Genomic DNA, 19,419 nt, shown 5'->3' on the forward strand with positions numbered 1-19,419 from the left:
AACTATACCTCAATGAAACTTAAAACTCATTGGCAGGATTAAATGAGATATATGACGTGATTTATGATCATTAGTCTTGGGTTGCAAGGGAAAGAAATTCAAATTAAGTTGCAAAAAACCTGAAAGACTTATGGTTTATGCTGCTGGGAAGGGCACAGAAGAATCCTCAGAAGGAGAAGGAAAGGTTGCAGGTCCAGGGTCTCAGACTAAAAATCGGGTGTATCAGTCAGGGTTCAGGAAACCAAAACCACTCCAGGCATTTCAAGCAGAAAAGAATTGAATATAGGCATTAGGAGCCTATACTATGAACGGAAGGGCTGGAGAAGCAGATGTCCAGGGGAACAGCTGAGCTATGGATTTCTAGGGCCAGGGTTCAGGCAGCCTTAGTATATGCCCCCCCTGCTGCCACCACCACTGTCACCCATGCCCCCATGAAGCTGTGGACGAGACTCAGAACATTGACCACATAAAGAAATCCTATGAATGAAAGCACTTTGACTCTGGTGGTCTCTGGAGAGGGAAGCAATTGGCATTGTGAAGCCTCCTCTGGGCAGAGCTGTAAGAAAGGTCTACCTTGGGAGGCCATAGGAATTCTCCAGCCCACCAGCTGCCAGAAGCAGCCTTTTACAGGAGTCTTAAGGCTACAAGCAGTGACATGGAGATGGCACCTGCATTCTTACCTGAGGGCCTCTCCAAGTAGTGGAAGAATGTCACCTTACCCCCAGGCAGCTCAGCAGTGTTCCCCACACCTTGGAGTCACCCCCAAAGCCTGCAGGGGCACTAGAGGCAGAGTCCATGAGTAATGATCAGAACACAAAAATGAACTGGGTGACCTGGTGGCTGGTAGGGCAGGAACCAAGAGTGCAGGAAAATGGGAAGAGCTCAGGCAGGACAATCAACCTGTTGTGTTATAACAACTTGACTGTAAGAAATTTATTTAAAAACCATCTGAGCTTCAGTAAACTCAGCCATAAAATGGGCGTAACAGTAACAGCAGCAGCCACAGGGACTTCTAAGAGGCAGAAGTGAAATCAGGGAAAAGGGAAGCCGTCAAGAGGCACATCCATGTGCCAGGGACCTGCCCTGCAATAGACACTCTCTGTAAGTTGGTGATGATGAAATCTCTCAGGAGTAGTGGCGAGGGCTCACTACTAGATCCTGGGGGCATGGATGCCCAGCCAGTGATCCACAGTGATGGTCTGGCCACCACCTAACCGGGAAGGTCTATCTGAATGGATAGCACAGGCTAACCCGCCTGCTAATACTGTGAGAGGCAGAGAGAGATGGCCAGACCGACAGAAAGACAGAAAAAGAGACAGAAATAGAGAAACCCAGGCCAGCTCTTTCCTGCCTGCAGTTGCTACCTAACCTCTTAGGAGCATCTCTCAGATGGTCTGGCTGCTAAATCACCAGCACCGCAGTAATTGAAACAGAAAATCATGCTCGGCAGAACCACCTTGCAACGCCACCATTAGCATCTGTGGTTTTTCATTGCAAACCAGGGAGATAATGTGCCTCTTTATGTGTTCACAGGCACAGTCAGATATATATCTTTACCAATATTTCAACAGGGACTGGGCTCTTCCTGCTTTTTCCTTTCACGGGTGATATGTAGGGCTGTTCATTCAGGGAACCCAAAAGGAACTGTAAACTCTTCCACATTATCTGAGGCTGCCTAGCTCTGTGCTGATGGGAAAGTCTCATTTGTTTCCCTCCTCCCTCTTTCCTCTACCATAAATGAGTGTGCCTTGGTACAAGGGAGAAAGAACTGGAACACGTCATCACACAAATCCGTAACTAAATACTGCAAGATGTGCTCAAATTTAGCAAACTGTGCCTCCAGGGCAATCGGGTATCTTTGGAGGGAAAAAGCAAGACAGAATTGAAGAAAATGCTCAGAATGAAATGAAGAGGGCTGTGTAGAAGCAGAGGAAAATATTCTAGAGAAGAGAAACAGTAGGTGCAGAGGCCCTGGGGCACGGGGGAGCTTAGCCTGAGTACGATGAGTCGAGAGGAGGCTGGTGTGAGGAGAGGGCAGTAGAGGAGCGGGGATGGTGGAGAGGGGGGATTTTCCTGTACACTCTGTTAGGATCATCATAATGCCAGGGTCTGATTGTGCTGATTCTTTGCTCCTTATTTCCTAATGCTCTTCATTACCCATTACATTGATTTTCAGGGTGAGGCCGTTATGAAAATACAGAGGATGTGTTTGGTTGTCGCAGAGATGGAGAAGAGTGATTGGCATTTGGTATAGTTGAGGTATGGTGACAGGTGTCACACGTCCTAGAATATGTGGAATCATTCCACAAAATGGATTTTTATCCCACATCTCACCCAGTTTTTGAGGGGACTTCATGTAGGTAAAAGACCAGTTTTGAGTTATCTGAGTTGTTGTGTTTTTTTAATTTTAATTTTTTTGTCTTTTTAGGCCTGCACCTGTGGCATATGGAAGTTCCCAGGCTAGGGGTCCAATTGGAGCTACAGCTGCTGGCCTAGATCTAGATGCTAGATCTGAGCTGCATCTGTGACCTACATCACAGCTCATGGCAACGCTATATCCTTAATCCATTGAGTGGGGCCAGGGATCAAACTTGTGTCCTTATGGGTACTAGTTGGATTTGTTACCACCTAGCCACGAGGGGAACTCCTCAGCTGTAGTGGTTTTCATACACATCTGCAAATTCATTGCCATGCCTCCCCTCAAAGTATTCCCCTTCCTTTGATCATGAACCAGACTTAGTGACTCTCTTCAACTGAAAAGAAGGTGGCAAGAAGAATGCTATGTGACCTCTGAGGATGGATTATAAAAAGCATAGCTTCTGTCTTTCCCTCTGTTTCTTGGATCACTCACTTGGGGGGAAGCCAAATGCCATGTTGTGAGGACACTCAAGCAGCCCTGTGTGTGAAAATTTGCACAGGGAGGAACAGAGGCCCCCTGCCAACAGCTGGCACAACCTGCCAGTCTTGTGGTGAGCCATCTAAGAAGTGGACCTTGTAGCCCCAGCCAAGCCTCCAGATGATTCTAGACCTCAGCCTTAAAGTTTGCCAGCCAAGGCCCCAGACATCATAGAGTAGAGACAGGCTAGCCCTGCTATACCCTGTCTGAATTTCTAACTCTCTGAAACTATGAAAGATAATGAATGCTTATTATTCTTTTCAGCCACTAAGTATTGGGGATAGTGTCATGTTGCACGAAATAACTTCTATTACTCCACCTACATACCAGCACAAAATTTTTTTTGCATGGTTTTAACATATACTAAATTTCCTAGAAATGCAACTACTGTGTAAACCATGGGATAGTTGTACTTGTTTTGCTTGACCCTTTTTCAAAAAGTTGTTCTCCACTTGAAAAATAACAACACCAATAACAAGTCCCTTCAAAGTATTTGAATCACCAAGCAGACAGCTGTAACAGTCTATGTTTACAGAAGCTGCATCCACAGTGATTCCTTATAAATTTGAATATTCAGCTCATTATTGCTTTATATCCAAACTTTTCCCTAAGTTGCATTCATCTGACTACTGTATTATGTTTCTGAGTGAATCCATGCCTGAATATTGGAATTGTAAGTATTGAAAGGTATGATGTTATAAATAGCATTACTTTTATTTCCCCTGTATATTACAGTTATATCATTAGACTAATTTTTTTTTTTTTGCAAATTCTGTGAGTGTAAGTTATGTTTAAAAAGTCCATTTTGGAGTTCCTGTCATAGGTTAGTAGTTAGTGAGCCTAACTAGTATCCATGAGGATGAGAGTTTGATTCCTGGTCTTTCTCAGTGTGTTAAGGATCCGGTGTTACCTGTGAGCTGTGGTGTAGGTCTCAGACTTGGCTCAAATATCATGTTGCTGTGGCTGTGTCAAAGGCTGGCAGCTACAGCTCTGATTCGACCCTTAGCCTGGGAACCTCCATATGTCTTGGGTGCGGACCTAAAAAGACAAAAAAAAAAAAAAAAGTCAGTTTCATTTCAGGGTCATAAAGCGGCATTACAAAATATCTCTGAGGAGGGAGTTCCCATCGTGGCTCAGCAGTAACAAAATGAAACCTCATAGACTATGATCTATGAGGACGTGGGTTTGATCCCCAGCCTTGCTCAGTGGGTTAAGGATCCAGCATTGCCATGAGCTATGGTGTAGGTTGCAGAAGTAGCTTGGATCCCACGTTGCTATGGCAGTGTTGCCACAGTCACATAGGCCGGCAGGCGTAGCTCTGATTTGACCCCTAGCCTGGGAACTTCCACATGCCTCGGGTACAGCCCTGAAAAGAAAAAAAAAAAAAAGTGATGAAGAAGAAGGTGAGACTTTGGGACAACTACTAGAGAAAATTTTAGCGACTTAAGAAATGAAGATCAATTTTTCTCTGACCCTTGAGACCCTTGGCAATCTTCCGGCATTCTTGCCCACTGTTTCATTACCTGAGCCCTTTTCTCTAGTCAAACTGAGCATTCTCACTGCTCTCCAAACAGATGACACCCTTCTGTTTTCCCCTGCACTATGTCCTTACCTTGCATTCCCTCTTTTCTTATCTGTATTTTAAAGTCCTACTCCTTCCTGACTTAAAAGTTCATTCAACAAGCGGTGACAGGACACCTCTCTGGGCCAGACCTGTGTGTGCACTGGGGCTTGCAATGAATGACACAGGTGACTTAAGGTTTCCCCTGAGGCTTCAGCCTGTCCAGGCAGCAGAACTTGTGCCATTACAGGAACGTGGTTATGGGAAAGGCTCAATGCCCATGGAGAGTAAGCATTGAGGGGATTTTATATAGGAGAAAAACAATAAAAAACCAAAGCAAAACAAACAAAAAATCTCTTTGAGTCCTCCACACTATAGTGGTTTTTAAAATACATTACCCAGAGCAGAGTGGTCCCCACCTAGCCCTGCAGGAAGTACCAGGCAGGCTGGGATGCCATGCTGTGCCCAAGTCCTTCCTCCTTCCAGCCTGCACATCTCCTGGCCTTTGAATGTTTTCTCTGTGTGTACTTGTCTGCTCTCTACACACTGGGTGGGTGGTACGGGCTCTGCGAAGGGGCAAGCCCCATCCCTTATCCCTTGAAGCTTCTTTCCTGGAGAGGTCTGCAAAACTCTAGAACTAGATCAGCTTTCTCTCTGGCAGCTGCAGTATGCTAAAGCTGGTGACAGGAGAGAGAACACAGAGTCCGTGGCATCTGGTTGCATTTTAAGAAGACCAGTGACTAAGGACCACAATGAGCAAAGCCGCCTCTGCCTGCAGAGCTTGTCCGGGGCCTGGGTGTCCTCTGCCAGCACCCTGGCTGATTTATGCAGCCCTTCTCTCAGTGCATACTTACTCTGCTTTCCTCCTTTCTGACCAGACTTTGAAAACACACACACCCCAGGAACACATACAAACCACCCCCAGGATAAGCCTTTTCTGAAGGGACCCCAAAACAAGTTCTCAGTTGCAGCAGCCCAGAGAAGATGCTGCTGAATTTTCAAAACCAAACTGCAAGGAAGTTTTTTCTTCTCAGGAAAGAAAAAAACAAGCAAAGAAAAAGTCCTGGCCCACCCTACCCCACCCTCCTACAGTTCTTTCCAGAGTGGCCTGGAATTTGGAGGGGAGCCAGAGGGAATGGCGGCTTCTTACCACTTGAGGGCACTCTGGAATCCTGAGACCAGGAGGGGCCTTTTTACAGAAAATGCAATCCCAGTTAGCCATCAGCAGACAATCTGGAAATCCATCCTCTAAAAGACAGTAAGGACAGATGACGAATCAGTTGCATGATGAGGGCTGGGGATGAGGCAGGACAGAGGGCAGAAGTGGCACAAGTGAGTGAAAGGGCTTGAAGTACAACTGCAGATGAAAAATAATGAGCCTGACTTTTGCTTGCCGGTATTCAGGAGAAAAAGGGTTTGGTTAACCCAGTGGTTCTCAACCAGGTGATTTTTGTCTCCTCTCACAGGGAGCTTAGCAGTGCCTTGGAGACATATTTGATTCTCACAGCTGGGTTGGTGGTGGTGATGGTAGTGTTACTTCCATCTAGAGAGTAGAAGCCAGGAATTCTGTTCATTAAAATCATGCTATGATGGACAGAATGCCACCCATCACACATGCCAGGCAAAGAATGATATAGTGCAAAATGCCCAGGTTAGGACCCCTGAGTTAACCTAAGAGCCACGTTCAGGTCTGCCTGCTTAAGTGACAGGAATCCCACATTCTAGTTTCATCCACAGTTTCTAGTCTATGTGGAATTGATTTTTTTTTCCCTAAGAAGTGGTCTTATTTGTGGGACTTCAAGGCCTCTTTAAGGAGATAGAACTCAAAGCCTCTGGCCAAGACAAGAATCACCAGACCTTTATCATCACCCCACCCCCGTCTCATTGCAAAGCCCCCTCCATAACTTGAGCAACCTGTCCTACTCCTTCCTGCCCCTCTACAAGAAAGGTGCATGGCCCACTCATCACTTTGCCCCTATAGGGGCCTTATATGCCCCCAAACAACCAACAAGTGTATTGTAAGATCCCTCTTTCCCCAACCAATGATCAGGTCAGCAGGTGACTCACAAGACCTCTCCTCTCACCCTGGGCTATAGAAACAGACATGACCATACACTCTGGGCCAGCTCTCCCTGATTATCAGGAGCTGTCCCACCATGCTAGCAGCATCTCTTATCTCAATAAACTCTTCTTTCTTTTCACCCCACTATGAACCTGGAAAATTCATTTTCTGACCCACGTGCAGAGACCACGACATGGTTTTGCAGAGCTTTCATGGTTCACAAGGGAAGAGAAAATCAACCTGGGATCTTCACTGCAATTCCTCTCTTCCCTTGTGCTCTGCTGGGTTTCCCTGGGAGCAGACACAGAGACAAGGATTGAGCACCAGTAGTTGTTCTGGATAGGAACTGCAGGAAACACTCCTAGAGGCATGGGGCGAGAAACAGGGAAGCAAAGGGTGCCGGTATAAGGTGTGCTCTAAAGTAAATTACCACAGTGGGCAACAGGAGTGGGATCCCATTGGGGAGTCTGGACCCAGGTGTAGAAAATGCACTTCACATTCCCCCTATAGAAGAGGCGAGGGAGCCAGCCACTTATCTTCATACTCAGGCTGAGGGCTGCTGGGTGGGGGAGATGTTGGGTGCTCCTTCTCTGGCATTGAAGCCTGCCTTGCTAGCAGCCCCAACTGCAGAGAAAGTCTTCAGGCAGGGATGTGCCCATGCCAGCCCGCACGCTAGAGGCAAGACCAGAAGGTATCAGCTACCCCATCCCTCCATTTTCATTTTCCTAAAGTTGTCAGAAGTCCCATGCATGGCTGTTAGTGCTCTATTTGAGGACCACAACTCCCTTTTTGACTGTGTTGTAATACACAGCAGTCCCTTGATGGAGGATAAGCAGATGTTGTCGGTGCCTCAGTCAAAACTCCCATTTTTTGGTCCCCCAGGAGCCACTGCAGCATTAACCAGGAGCGAGCCAGACCACAGAGTCCAGGGAGCAGAGGAGGACTTACCCAGAAGCTAAGGAAATGTCAGCCTCCAGGCCTCTTTGGGTTCACAGGCCCTTGTGAGGTCCTGGCAGCTGATGGAGCTCCACTGGCCTCCAAATTAGTGTCAGCCCACTTTTCATGTGTGTATGGATCAATTTCCCAGGAACTTGTGAAAAGGCAGATTCTGATTCAGTGGGTTCAAGTGGAGGCTTGCAATTCTGCACTTTGATCAGGCTCCCAGGCAATGCTCTTGCTGCTGGTCCAGGAGTGGAGTGGAGGACAGGTTATAACCAGCAAGTGCTCGTATGTAAACACTTCCACAGAGGCATTCCTGGGCAATTGCCTAATGAGGTCTCAGAAGGGGACTGTGACTATAAAGCTCCTTTTCACATTCTGTATAAACTTTTATCCCTAGTTTTCTAATTTTTTCTTTTTCTTTTTCTTTTGTCTTTCTCTCCTTTTTTTAGGGCCACACCTGCGGCATATGGAGGGTCCCAGGCTGGGGGTCCAATCAGAGCTGTAGCCGCCAGCCTTCACCAGGGCCATAGCAACACGGGATCCGAGCCGTGTCTGCAACCTACACAACAGGTTAGGGCAACACCAGATCCTTAACCCACTGAGTAAGGCCAGGGATCGAACCTGTGTCCTCATGGATGCCTGTTAGGTTTGTTAACTGCTGAGCCATGACGGGAACTCCCTAATTTTTTTCTTAAAGGATCCTACCTCCACCACCTTCCCCACCACTTGATAAGCCTCTGGTCTCATGAAAGTTGATCTTCCTTGAGAGTGTTTGAGAGGGCTAGGATCTAGATTGGACCGTCTGGGCCCTGTGCATTTTGATTTGTACAGAAGGAGTTCTAGAACTCTTAGCTGCCATTTCCTGCCTCCATGCAGCTTTCTAAATTAGAGATTCAGTAAAGCAGAGGAGGAAGGGAGATAATTGTGGAAAGGCACCTCATGGTAGGTTAGGTAGTAGGTGGTGTGAAACCTGCATGCAACTCAGGCCAATGAATTGAGTATGGAAGACTATTTCCCTCCCTTCCTCCCTCCTTCCCTCCTTCCCTTCCTTCAGCAAATCTTTCCTGAGCATCTTAGTGTATGTAAGGCATTGTTCTAAGTTCTGGGGATAAGCTATTAAATGAAAGACACAAAAGTCATTGCATTCAGGGAAGTGACACTTTAGAAAAAGGACATTGTGTGTTAATATTTTCATGTGTTTGGAGACTTTGCAGAAAAGAAGTGAAAAATCCAAAGAGGCAGTTAGGTCTGGGGGCTTATTTATATACCACTTTAACAAAGGGTAACAAATTTTGCGAAAGTGACTAGACAAAGGTAAAAGGGGGTTTGGGCTTGGCAGGGGTGGGTATGTGGGGGAAGGTGATAAGGAAATGTATGGAAGAAATGAATGGTAGATAAGAGACCTTAGGCAGACACCTTTCAATGCCATCTCTGGAGATAAGAGTTCTTCCCTTCCTGGTGCAGGATCAAGGGGTGGGGGTAGGGGGAAATTTTAGAAATGGAAATCTGCTTTATAAAAAGGGAAATTCTTATTCTGCTTTTAGGAATGTGGGGGAGGCCAAAGAACTCTTTCTGGGTCTGTATTTTCTCATTTGCCTTCATTTTTTTTTTCTTTTTATAGCTGCAAATGCAGCATATGGAAGTTCCCAGGCTAGGGATTGAAGCAGAGCTGCAGCTGCAGGCCTAAAACACAGCCAGAGCAATACCAGATCTGAGCCTCATCCGTAAACTATGCTGCAGCTTGCAGCAACACTTGGTTCTTAACCCACAGGGTGAGGCCAGGAATCAAACCCACATCCTCATGGACACTGTTGGGTTCTTAACCTGCTGAGCCATGATGGGAACTCTCATTTACCTTCAGATCAAAATAATACTGATGCCAAAGTGGTATCTGGGGGTGCTATATTCTGACTCCCATCAACAAAAAGTAAGTCATAAGTTAGAAGACGACAAAAAATAAAGCTGAGGTAGGGGCACCAGATGGGCGGGAGTGGTGAAGTTGCCTTTGAGAGTGATCAGGGAAGACCTCACTTGGAAGGTGACAGTTTGACTCAAGACTTGAATACGGTGAAAGTTTTAATATGGAATTCAATGTTTAATTAATTTTGCTTAATTGAATTTTAATTTAATAGAGAAATATAATCTTTTGGTGGTTTCTTTTCTTTTTCTTTGCTGCCCTGAAGGATGGAATGCAAAGAAATTTCACTCTCCTCAGAAGATTAAACTGCCCAGGAGGAAAGAGGAAGTGGTTTCTCAGATGCTCATGAATTCACCATCATGGGTTATTTATCAAAAGACGAGAGAGAAGTGTCTTAGAGAGACCAGAGGGATGGGGGGGATTTTCCCTAGATGAAGGAGGTCTAAAACAAGGAGAAGGAAATTTTGGGAGCCTCCAAGGAGGAGTGGGGAGTGAAGTTTTCCCCTGCTGGCTTCTTGCTTCAGTTTCAGAGAACATGGGCAGGTCTACAAACTCACAGCTGGCTGCAATCATAATTGTCCAGAATGGCTGGGAAAGCCTTTTATGCAGGTGTAGAAGATCATTCTCTGTCCCTTTACCAGGGTAGAAGGTACACTTTTCCTGGTGGGTTATCTAATTTCTTTATGAGCTACTTCCAGACTCCATGCATTGTAGGGATGAAGTAAAATTCTCATTTTATGGCAGAACAAGAAAAATTTTAATGTAAAAAACTTCTCTGCCCTTTGGCCTCCTCTCTCCCCTCCCTGCATTGTGTTTCTGTGTTATGCATCGACCAAACTTCCCCAATGGCCGAAATACCTGCTCAACCATAACAAGGAAGGGCCACAACAAGACAACTCCTTGAAAGACGACCTTCCTTCTTGACCTTGGAAAAGCCCATGATGACCCATGACCTACTACTTGCTAGATTGTAGAAACTGTTAATAATATGTCATTTAATGTGCAGCCCTGTCTCAAAAACTTATATAAATGTGCTTTGACCTCTAGTGGCTGGAACAGTTCTTGGGGCTTTCTGAGAGGCTGTTCCCAGGGTTCTAATCCTCTATTTGGCTTGAATAAAATTTTCCATTTGTTTTTCAGATTTACTGATTAATTTTTTCATTGACATAGGAAACATGACAATGCACGTAAATTTTGTGCTGGGGTGATGCAATTGATCCCTGCCTACCTTTGGAAGAGACAGTGTGGCATCAATAGCAAGCCCATTTTGCCATTTCTTTTTTCTTTTCCTTTCTCTTTTTTTGTCTCTTTAGGGCTGTACCCTTGGCATATGGAAGTTCCCAAGCCAGAGGTTGAATAGGAAATAACAGCTGCCAGATCAGAGCCAAGTCTGTGACACCACAGCTCATAGTAATGCCAAGTTCTTAACCTACTGAGCAAGGCCAGGGATCAAACCTGCATCCTCATGGATACTAGCCGGGTTCATTACCACTGAGCCATGACAGGAACTCCCCCATTCTGCCATTTCTGCCTACCTACACATGAGTTTGCTTTTTTTCTTTCTTCTTTGAAGTCGCTGAAACAATTGATTTTTTTTTCCCCCTCATTGCTTAGTGAGCTAAATAAAATCTTGGACCTGTGCTCATTTTATGTGTATGAGAATCATGATTTTACTTTAAAAAATTTTTTTCCATCAGACACAACCTAGAATAAATTTACAAGGAGATCCTGCTGAATAGCATTGAGAACTATGTCTAGATACTCATGTTGCAACAGAAGAAAGGGTGGGGGAAAAATTGTAATTGCAATGTATACATGTAAGGATAACCTGACCCCCTTGCTGTACAGTGGGAAAAAAAAAAAACATTTAAAAAAAATTTTTTTTTCCACCTGTATGTAACCCCACTCATCCCAGTCTTCCAACCGACTGAGCAGTCTCTCCCTTTGGGAGTCCCAAAAACTGGAAGAGGCAACTGTTCCCAATTCCTTCTCCTGGGAGCCAATGTTAGAGCTCTAAGAGTCCCGGGTCTTTGTGATGTCCTAGGATTCCCTGCTATGCCCAGGAGGTCCTATTTCCCTATGTAGGACAAGCAGTACAGCCTGGAGTCAAAGGTACAGGATTTGGAATCCAAATACCCACTTTGGATCCAGTGCTACCACTTCCTGGCTCTGTGACTCTGGACAATTTACTCAGTCTCTCTGAGAATTGGTTTCATCATCTGCCCTTTGGGCAGTACTCACAGAAACTGTCCCAAAAATGTTGTGGGCATTAAATCAGCAAGGACCTCTAAAATGCTCAGCATGAAGTCTGGAATTAAATGAGTGTCTGTTTGGTTGCTATTGTTGGACTTATACGTTAAGGTCACTATGCCAGGCATCCTCTCCTCCACTCTCTGCCCTCATTCATACTCCACCAATCTCCCCCTGTTCTGGGTCCCAGAAGGCTGATCTTCTTGTCCTCCAGGTTCTGGATGGGCTTCTACCAATTCAACCCAACTTCCCCTCTCTGGAGGTGTCTTGGGTGGGCAGCATCCCTCAAGAATCAAGCTCTTCCCAAGCAGCCATTGCCACTTCCACATCCCCTGTCCTTTCAGGCCTTCAAAGCAATCCTAGCTCTGTGTTCCAGGCCCTGCATGGCTGCATATCCACTGTTGCCCCCCTATACCCACCCACTCCTTTGTAAACAGTTCCTTTAATAAACATGCCTCAATCACCCACACCAAGAGTGCCATCTGTTGCACCCTGACTGATTCAGTGATTGCCATTTTTAAGGTTCACTCCTCTGTTTATCTCTGTTCTTAAGCAAGTGATGCTCCCCCCAAGCCTCATAGAAACAGAACCTTTGCACCTGTCTCATCTTATCCATAAGCCCTCTGTGGGCAAGCTACCAACACCTGACCCAGAAAGACAACATTCCTGTTCATGGCTGACTTAAATATACACGAAGTCCAGAGAATGATATTAAAATAGGATATTTTTTCTCTTCTCCCTGAACCCTACCTTCAGTGCCCAGGTCTCCCTCCTCTGGTCTCCTGTCAGCTTCCCTCCCTCCCTCTGCCCTCTGCCCTTGTTTATCTCAGTGCCCAGTGTCCCTGCTCCATCTCAGAGCAAAGACAGAGGGTCCCTGTGGTGGATCATCTGGGGAGGCTCTAAAGCCCATACTTTCTACAGAAAAGAGCATCTTCAACTCTTCCACACTGGTCTCCTGAGAGCTGCCTGACACTGTGTGTTATGAGGTGGATGTTACCAGTTTATTGAATAGTCTGGATTCTGTGAGGCTATAAACTACTGTTGCATTTTCTCTGCTTGCTGCCTTCAGGTGTGCTCTCTCATCTCTCTTAAGGAAACAAATTCCATGACTTTCTATTCATTTTCAGATTTTAAAAGTCCAGTCCAGGCTTGTCTCAAGTTTCAATTTCCTACCCAAGTGAACTCTCACCTCCTGGTCCCCAGAGCATACCTGGCTTTGACCTTGGGGGGTCTTGGAAAGAAGAGGGAGTGGTCCTTCCTTCAAATCTTCCCCCTCCATCTCTCAGCCTTCCTGCTCTCATGTGTTAGGGATTGAGAGGCTGGCTGGGGAAAAAGGGCTACATGCTTCTAAACTGGAGCTGTTCTTCCTATTTGAGGCTCTCTCTGTGCTTCTCTGGCAATGCCTTCTGCTGGGCTGGCAGCTACCACAGGCTTCCTCCTGGGGAAGATAACCAAGCTGTACAGGAAGCCCTGGGAGAGGGGGCCTCCCACCTGCATTTCTCTGACCTGAGACTTACACAGGCTGCAGGGTCTTTGCTACAGCTTCCATCAGAGGAGGAATCGCTTTCCTCTCCCTTTGAACCTGGGCTGATAGAATAGAAGGGACAGTCTGGGACTTCTAAGGCTGAGTCATAAGAACCCTTGCAGCTGCCACTGGAATCTCTTGGAACGTTCTCTGGGAAACCTGAGCCACCATGCCAGAAGTCTGACAATTCTGAGATGGCTGTGCTGGCAAGGCGATGGGCATGTGCTCTGATTAACAGTCCCCACTGAGCCCAGCATCCCAGGCTTCCAGCCATCCCAAGTCAACAGACCTGCTTATCCACCAGCTGCACACAACCAAGGACCTCAGGCGATGCCACACAGGACAGAGGAATTCTCAGCAGAGCCCTGCCCGAATTCCAGACCCACAAAATCATGACATAGAATAAAATGACCATGGTTTTAAGCTGTTAAACTTTGGAGTGGCTTATTACACAGCAATAGGTAACCAGAACATCCCCCTCCTGTCTTTGGTGATGGAGGAATTCCTTGGGTGGGTTAGCGGCAAGATGGCCCAAATCGAGCCTTATCTCTTGATGCTCTGTGGTTTCCTTTTACTTCCCATCTCTCTGTTTGACTCTCCTTTCCAATTCTGAGGTGACCCCTCTGGAACTCCTTTCATTGGCTTTGTGGATGAAGCCCCATCCCTTCTGTCCTCCGTAGGGAGGGATGGGGGATACAGTAAACTACCCCTATGTTCCTACCAGGAATAGACAACCCCAAAGACCTCAGGCTGATGAGGGTGGTGAGTAGAGGCTTGGGGGCTGCCTGGTGGTGAGTCATCTGCCTCTTAATGAGCCCTATGGATGAATTAGTGCAGTGACTCTTTGATACCTCTTTGCCTTCAACTTTGTGTCCCAGTCATTAACCTTGACATTAAATAAATACAGTTTTTTTTTCTTTCCCACCTAAAGCTGGAAACTGAGCAATGACAAAGGTGTAAGACAGGTGGAGATCAAAACACCAGCTGTATTTCTGATAAAACTGTATTTCTGATAACCTGCTGCACTGTGAGCAGCAGGTTAAGGATCCAGTGTTGTCTCTGTAGCTGCCTGGGTTTGATCCCTGGCCTGGCTTTCTGGGTTAAGGATCTGCTTCACCTGGGGTGTAGGTCACAGCTGTGGCTTGGATTATATCCCTGGCCCAGGAATTTCTTTATGCCATGAGTGGCAAAAAAAAAAAAAAGAAAGAAAAACACACAAAAAGCCAAACACCATCCCCCACCCCCGCCAAAAAAAAAAAAAAACCCCACCAGAAACCCTAGAGCAGATGATGTATTTAGACCTGGCCAAAGGATATGCTAATACCTCATCCCAGAATTTAATGTATTTACTTAGCCCGTCTTGGGCAATCCTGGAAAATCATAGGCCTTTCTCCTCAGAGGCAAGGATTTATTGCTAAAATACCCACGCAGCTGAGAGCAGACCTGAATACATACTTTGTGTAGGCAGGGAGGTCCCCAAGGGGCAGAGACAGGAAAGGGGCTGGGCTACCATGCCCAGTCTGTCCCAAGCCTGCCACTCAATTAATTCTTCCTCTTCTAATGAATAAATGAAGGGGCAGAAGGAAGTCAAGATTCTCTTCATTTAGAATAACAATAAAAAAGCATGGTCAAAAACACATGCATAGGGGAGTAAGAATTTTCCCCAGCAGTTAGCTCTTAGGAAACAAGTCCCACCAGGTATCCTGTTACACACAGCTCTATTTCACCACTCTATTCTCTTGGATATCTTTGTTACCTGCCCCAGACCCATGTTCATCCTGGCCCACCTGCTACGTGCCTGGGGAGGCTGCCCCCAGAAGTACACCCTGTGAGTGGGTCTTCTGTGCCCTTTGGATTTTGGTTGGGGCTTGGCCAAATGAAGGCACTGGCGGGAGAGTGGAAGATGGGAGGCGAACGAGGTTGGGGTTTCATATCCCCACCTCTCCACCCAGTTCATTGAGGCTTGGCTGTATCCCTCTACCAAAGCCCACAGCTTCCATCAGACAGCCATCTCCATGAGCCACCATCTCTGGGAACCTGAAGCCACTGGCCCCATTTCCCTTCATATCTAATGGCTCTGACTTTTGCTGGATGTGGAATTTTCTCCCATCTCTTCCTGGCTTAGAGTCTGCCCTTAGTTTTGAAGGGGTGGCTTCACTAAACAGCCCACACATTACCCTGTTGCAGGGAGTCACCTGTTTCCTGCCACACTAAAGACCATCCTGGCTGGGGCAAAGCAAGCACCATTGTCCACACCAGCTCTTATGGGCTCAAAGTTTGTGCCCCTCCCTCCAAATTCCTAGGTGAAAATCCTGTCCCCTGAGGTGATAGTACTTGGAGGTGAGGCCTTTGAGGGAATGATTAGGTCATGAGAGCAGAACCCTCACAAGTGGGACTGGCACCTTTATAAAAGAGTTCTCGCTAGGAGTTCTCGCTGTGGCACAGTGGAATCTTGAGAGTGCTGGGACAAAGGATTCATCCCCACCCGGCACAGTGGGTTAAGGATCTGGTGTTGCCACAGCTGTGGTGTAGGTCACAACAGGTGGCTTGGATCTGATCCCTGGCCTAAGAACTCCATATGCCGAGGGATGGGGAAAAAAGAAAAAAGTAAGCAAAACCAAAAACAAACAAAATAATAAAATAGACCCCAGAGAGCTCCCTCTTGCCTCCTGCTACGTGAAGTCACAGTGAGAAGATGGCCATCTATCAAGGAGGAAGAGAATCTGCAGGCACTCCCTCCGTGGACTTCCCAGCCTCTGAACTGTGAGAAATGAATGTCTGCTGTTTAAGCCGCCCAGTCCATGGTGTCTTGTTATAGCGGCATGAATGGACTATAACCAGTGCCCCATGTGAAAGCCCTCAGTGGGTCCTTACACTTTCTCCTGAGCCCTATTCCATATTCCCAAGAAAGAGGTGGACAAAATGAGAATTAAGAATTCATTTCTAGGAGGATTTACTTCCATAATAGGTGCATACATGAGAGGACTCCAAGGGTTTTTTGTTTTGTTTTGTTTTGCAAAGTGAATGAGAGAAAAACATAGTAGTTAGAACCTTGAGCTCTGAAGTCAGACAGCCTGACCTTAATTTCTTTTTTAGGGATGCACCTGCAGCATATGGAAGTTCTTGGGCTAGGGGTCAAATTGGAGCTGCAGCTGCTGGCCTACACCATGGCCACAGGAATGCTAGATCCGAGCTGCAACTGCTACCTATACCAGAGCTCACAGCAACAAGGGATCCTTAACCCACTGAGCAAGGCCAGGAATTGAACCTATATCCTCATGAATACTGGTTGGGTTCATTACTGCTGAGCCAAGATGGGAACTCCTTGACCTTAATTTCTAATATCTTGTGTGGACTTTGACAAGCCCCTTTGCCTCTCTCAACATCAGCCTCCTTATCTGTGTGGGTAACAAGTGACACAAATATGGGGTGAGGTAATAATTGGGTGCAGAGCAAATGCTCATTAAACATGAGCCAGGACTAGTACCTACAAGTGAGCTGACATCAAGAGCCCAGCCAAGAAAAGGAGGGAAGATTAAGTGTTGCCTGGCCCTACTACCAAGCCAAGGGGTACCAGGCACACTGTCCCAGGCACCTAGAAACTCCCACTAAGTAGTGGCTGTATTGGTTCAAAATACTCTTTTGAAATGTGGCCTTAGAAATTTTTACCAGAAGACTTACAGATAGAAGAATATCCCTTCCATCATCTGTGCCTTCAAAGTTCTTACCTGAGCCCAAACATGGCCAAAGATAAGAAAGAAGAAAGACAGTGACAGATGAGGTACAGCTGCCCCTCAGTGTCTTTGTACATGCATATGTTGGAAGGAGAAGAGTCATTTGATCATTAGAGTTCCTATGTACCTGTTTCTGAGAGCAGGGCACCTGTAGAAGCCCTGCTACAAGCATGGGAGAGGTTCTGAGGCCAAGACTGATGGGTGAGCAACCTTAATTACCCAAGAGCTGTGTTAATGGCCCTTGGGGTATCTTATTGCTATTCTGACACTGGGGAACATGGCATTTTCCCATTAAAATGCCAATTATCCCTGAGCACTTCTGCAAATCCATCAGCTGGAGGCTGCCAGATTGTCGGGTGATGCAGTTTGATGGTTTGAAGGAAACCTATCAGATCAAGGGTATTTGATCTGGTGGGTCAGGATGGTTCAGAGCACTGTCCCAATAAAACACTAAGCTGAGGAGTTCCCGCCGTGGCACAGTGGTTAACAAATCTGACTAGGAACCATGAGGTTGCAGGTTCGGTCCCTGCCCTTGCTCAGTGGGTTAACGATCTGGCGTTGCGTGAGCTGTGGTGTAGGTTGCAGACGTGGCTCAGATCTGTGTTGCTGTGGCTGTGGTGTAGGCTGGTGGCTACGGCTCCGATTAGACCCCTAGCCTGGGAATCTCCATATGCCACGGGAGTGGCCCAAGAAATAGGAAAAAAAAAAAAAACCCAAAAAACAAAAAAAACACTAAGCTGAAAGATCAGAACCTGTTTTCAAGTTGCTAGGGAAGAAGAAGTGTTCAGGAGCTGGGAAGAAGCAAAAAAGTCAAGATTTGGAAAAGAACCTCCAAATGGAATTTTCCTTCAGCTGGATAATTGAAAGCACAAGCCCAACAGACAGCATATCTCACTGGGGAAGTCATTTGATTCATCTCATCTAACTAGCAGAAGAGAGGGTCTGCTTGCAAAAAACCCACTTCTCTCCATGGCTTCTCTGCTGGAGATGTGTTGCAACTGAAGTTGCTAATGCTGGAATTTGAAGCCTCAATGAGACGGGCTCTTCCAGGATACCTCTGCCTTGTTTTGCACTGCCTTGAATTTGGCTTATCCAGATTCTTGCTTCTAGAGGAAGTGCTTCTTCAGGGATCATGCCCAAGTACCTGCCATTTCTGGGCAATGTGGTCATAGCTCTCTTTGGTCTTTAACTTCTTGGAACTATGTGTAGACTCAATTATAAATCTAAATGATTGTGGAGTTGAGGATCAAGTGGTTATTTGCTAGTTTTTCTTTGCTCTTACTGGTTTTTGTTACTGAAGAATAGTATGGTAGTGTAGCTAAGGCCATCGAATATGGATCCATATGCTGAACTTTAAACTTCGCCTCTATGACTTCGCAGCCATGTGAACCTGGACAAATTACTTAGCCTCTTTGGACCTCAATTTCCTCCTCAAATGGGAATAATAGTGATGTTGACCAATTATAGTTTTGTGGCTTTATCTGTTAATATCTGAAAAGTCCTGGGACCAATATCTGACCCAGTGCTGATGCTTTTATAGGGAGAGTATTATGATTTGGGTGTCTAAACAGTATCAGAAATGTAATTGTTTTAAAATAAAAGTTTAAAATGTTTCTATTCCAAAAATTCTGCCTTTTTCATAATGGAAGAAGATGTCGCATAATGGGTCATGTAAGGGATGATCCAGGCTTCAATGAGCTTGGGGGTAACCCCGTAGAGGCACAGTTGGTGCCATTCCCATGTTGCCATTACCAAACCAGAGTGACCATCACCCAGCTGTGACATCACTACCAACACCTTGAATCTTCAGAACTTTTCATCTTGCCACAAACAAAGACTTTGTACTCATTAAACAGTAATGCCTTGTTTTCCCTTCCCCCAGTCCCTAGACACCACTGTTATACTTTGATCCTTATGAATTTGACTACTCAAAGTATCTCATGTAAGTGGAATCATACAGTATTTGTTTTTTTCTGAGTCTGGCTTATTTCACTTGGCCTGATAACTGCCTCGTGCAAGATCCTTTCTTCTGCCCTAGCCCCCCTCTAATCCACTCTGCACAGGAGAGACCCAGCCACACCTCAAAAATGCAAATCAGGCTGTATCACTCTTCTGGAGACCTACTCTTCCCCAGGGCTTGCCCATGAAGCTCTGGCCACACTGACCTTCAGGAAGGGTCCTGCACACGTCAAGCTTCTCAGGGCATTTTGCTGTCACCTCTGTGTGCAACATTCATCTCTGGCTCTTTGAGATGCTGCCTTTTAAAATATGTCCCAGATTCTTTAATACTCCTATCTTCAAAAGGTGGAAGCTTATGATCCTCCTTCTGAATGTGTTCTGTGACCCACCTGTAATAAACTGAATATGGCAGATGTGACGGTATGTGACTTCTAAGACTAGACCATCGAAGATGCTACAGCTTTCTCCTTATTCTCTCCCTGGATCACTCAGGGTGATTCCTGGTATCACTCTGGCTGGCGGGGGCAGCCAACTGCCATGACATGAGGATGCTTAAGCTTCCCTAATGAGAG

This window comes from Sus scrofa, chromosome 13, assembly GCF_000003025.6.
Source record: "Sus scrofa isolate TJ Tabasco breed Duroc chromosome 13, Sscrofa11.1, whole genome shotgun sequence".
NCBI classification, from domain to species: Eukaryota; Metazoa; Chordata; class Mammalia; order Artiodactyla; family Suidae; genus Sus; species Sus scrofa.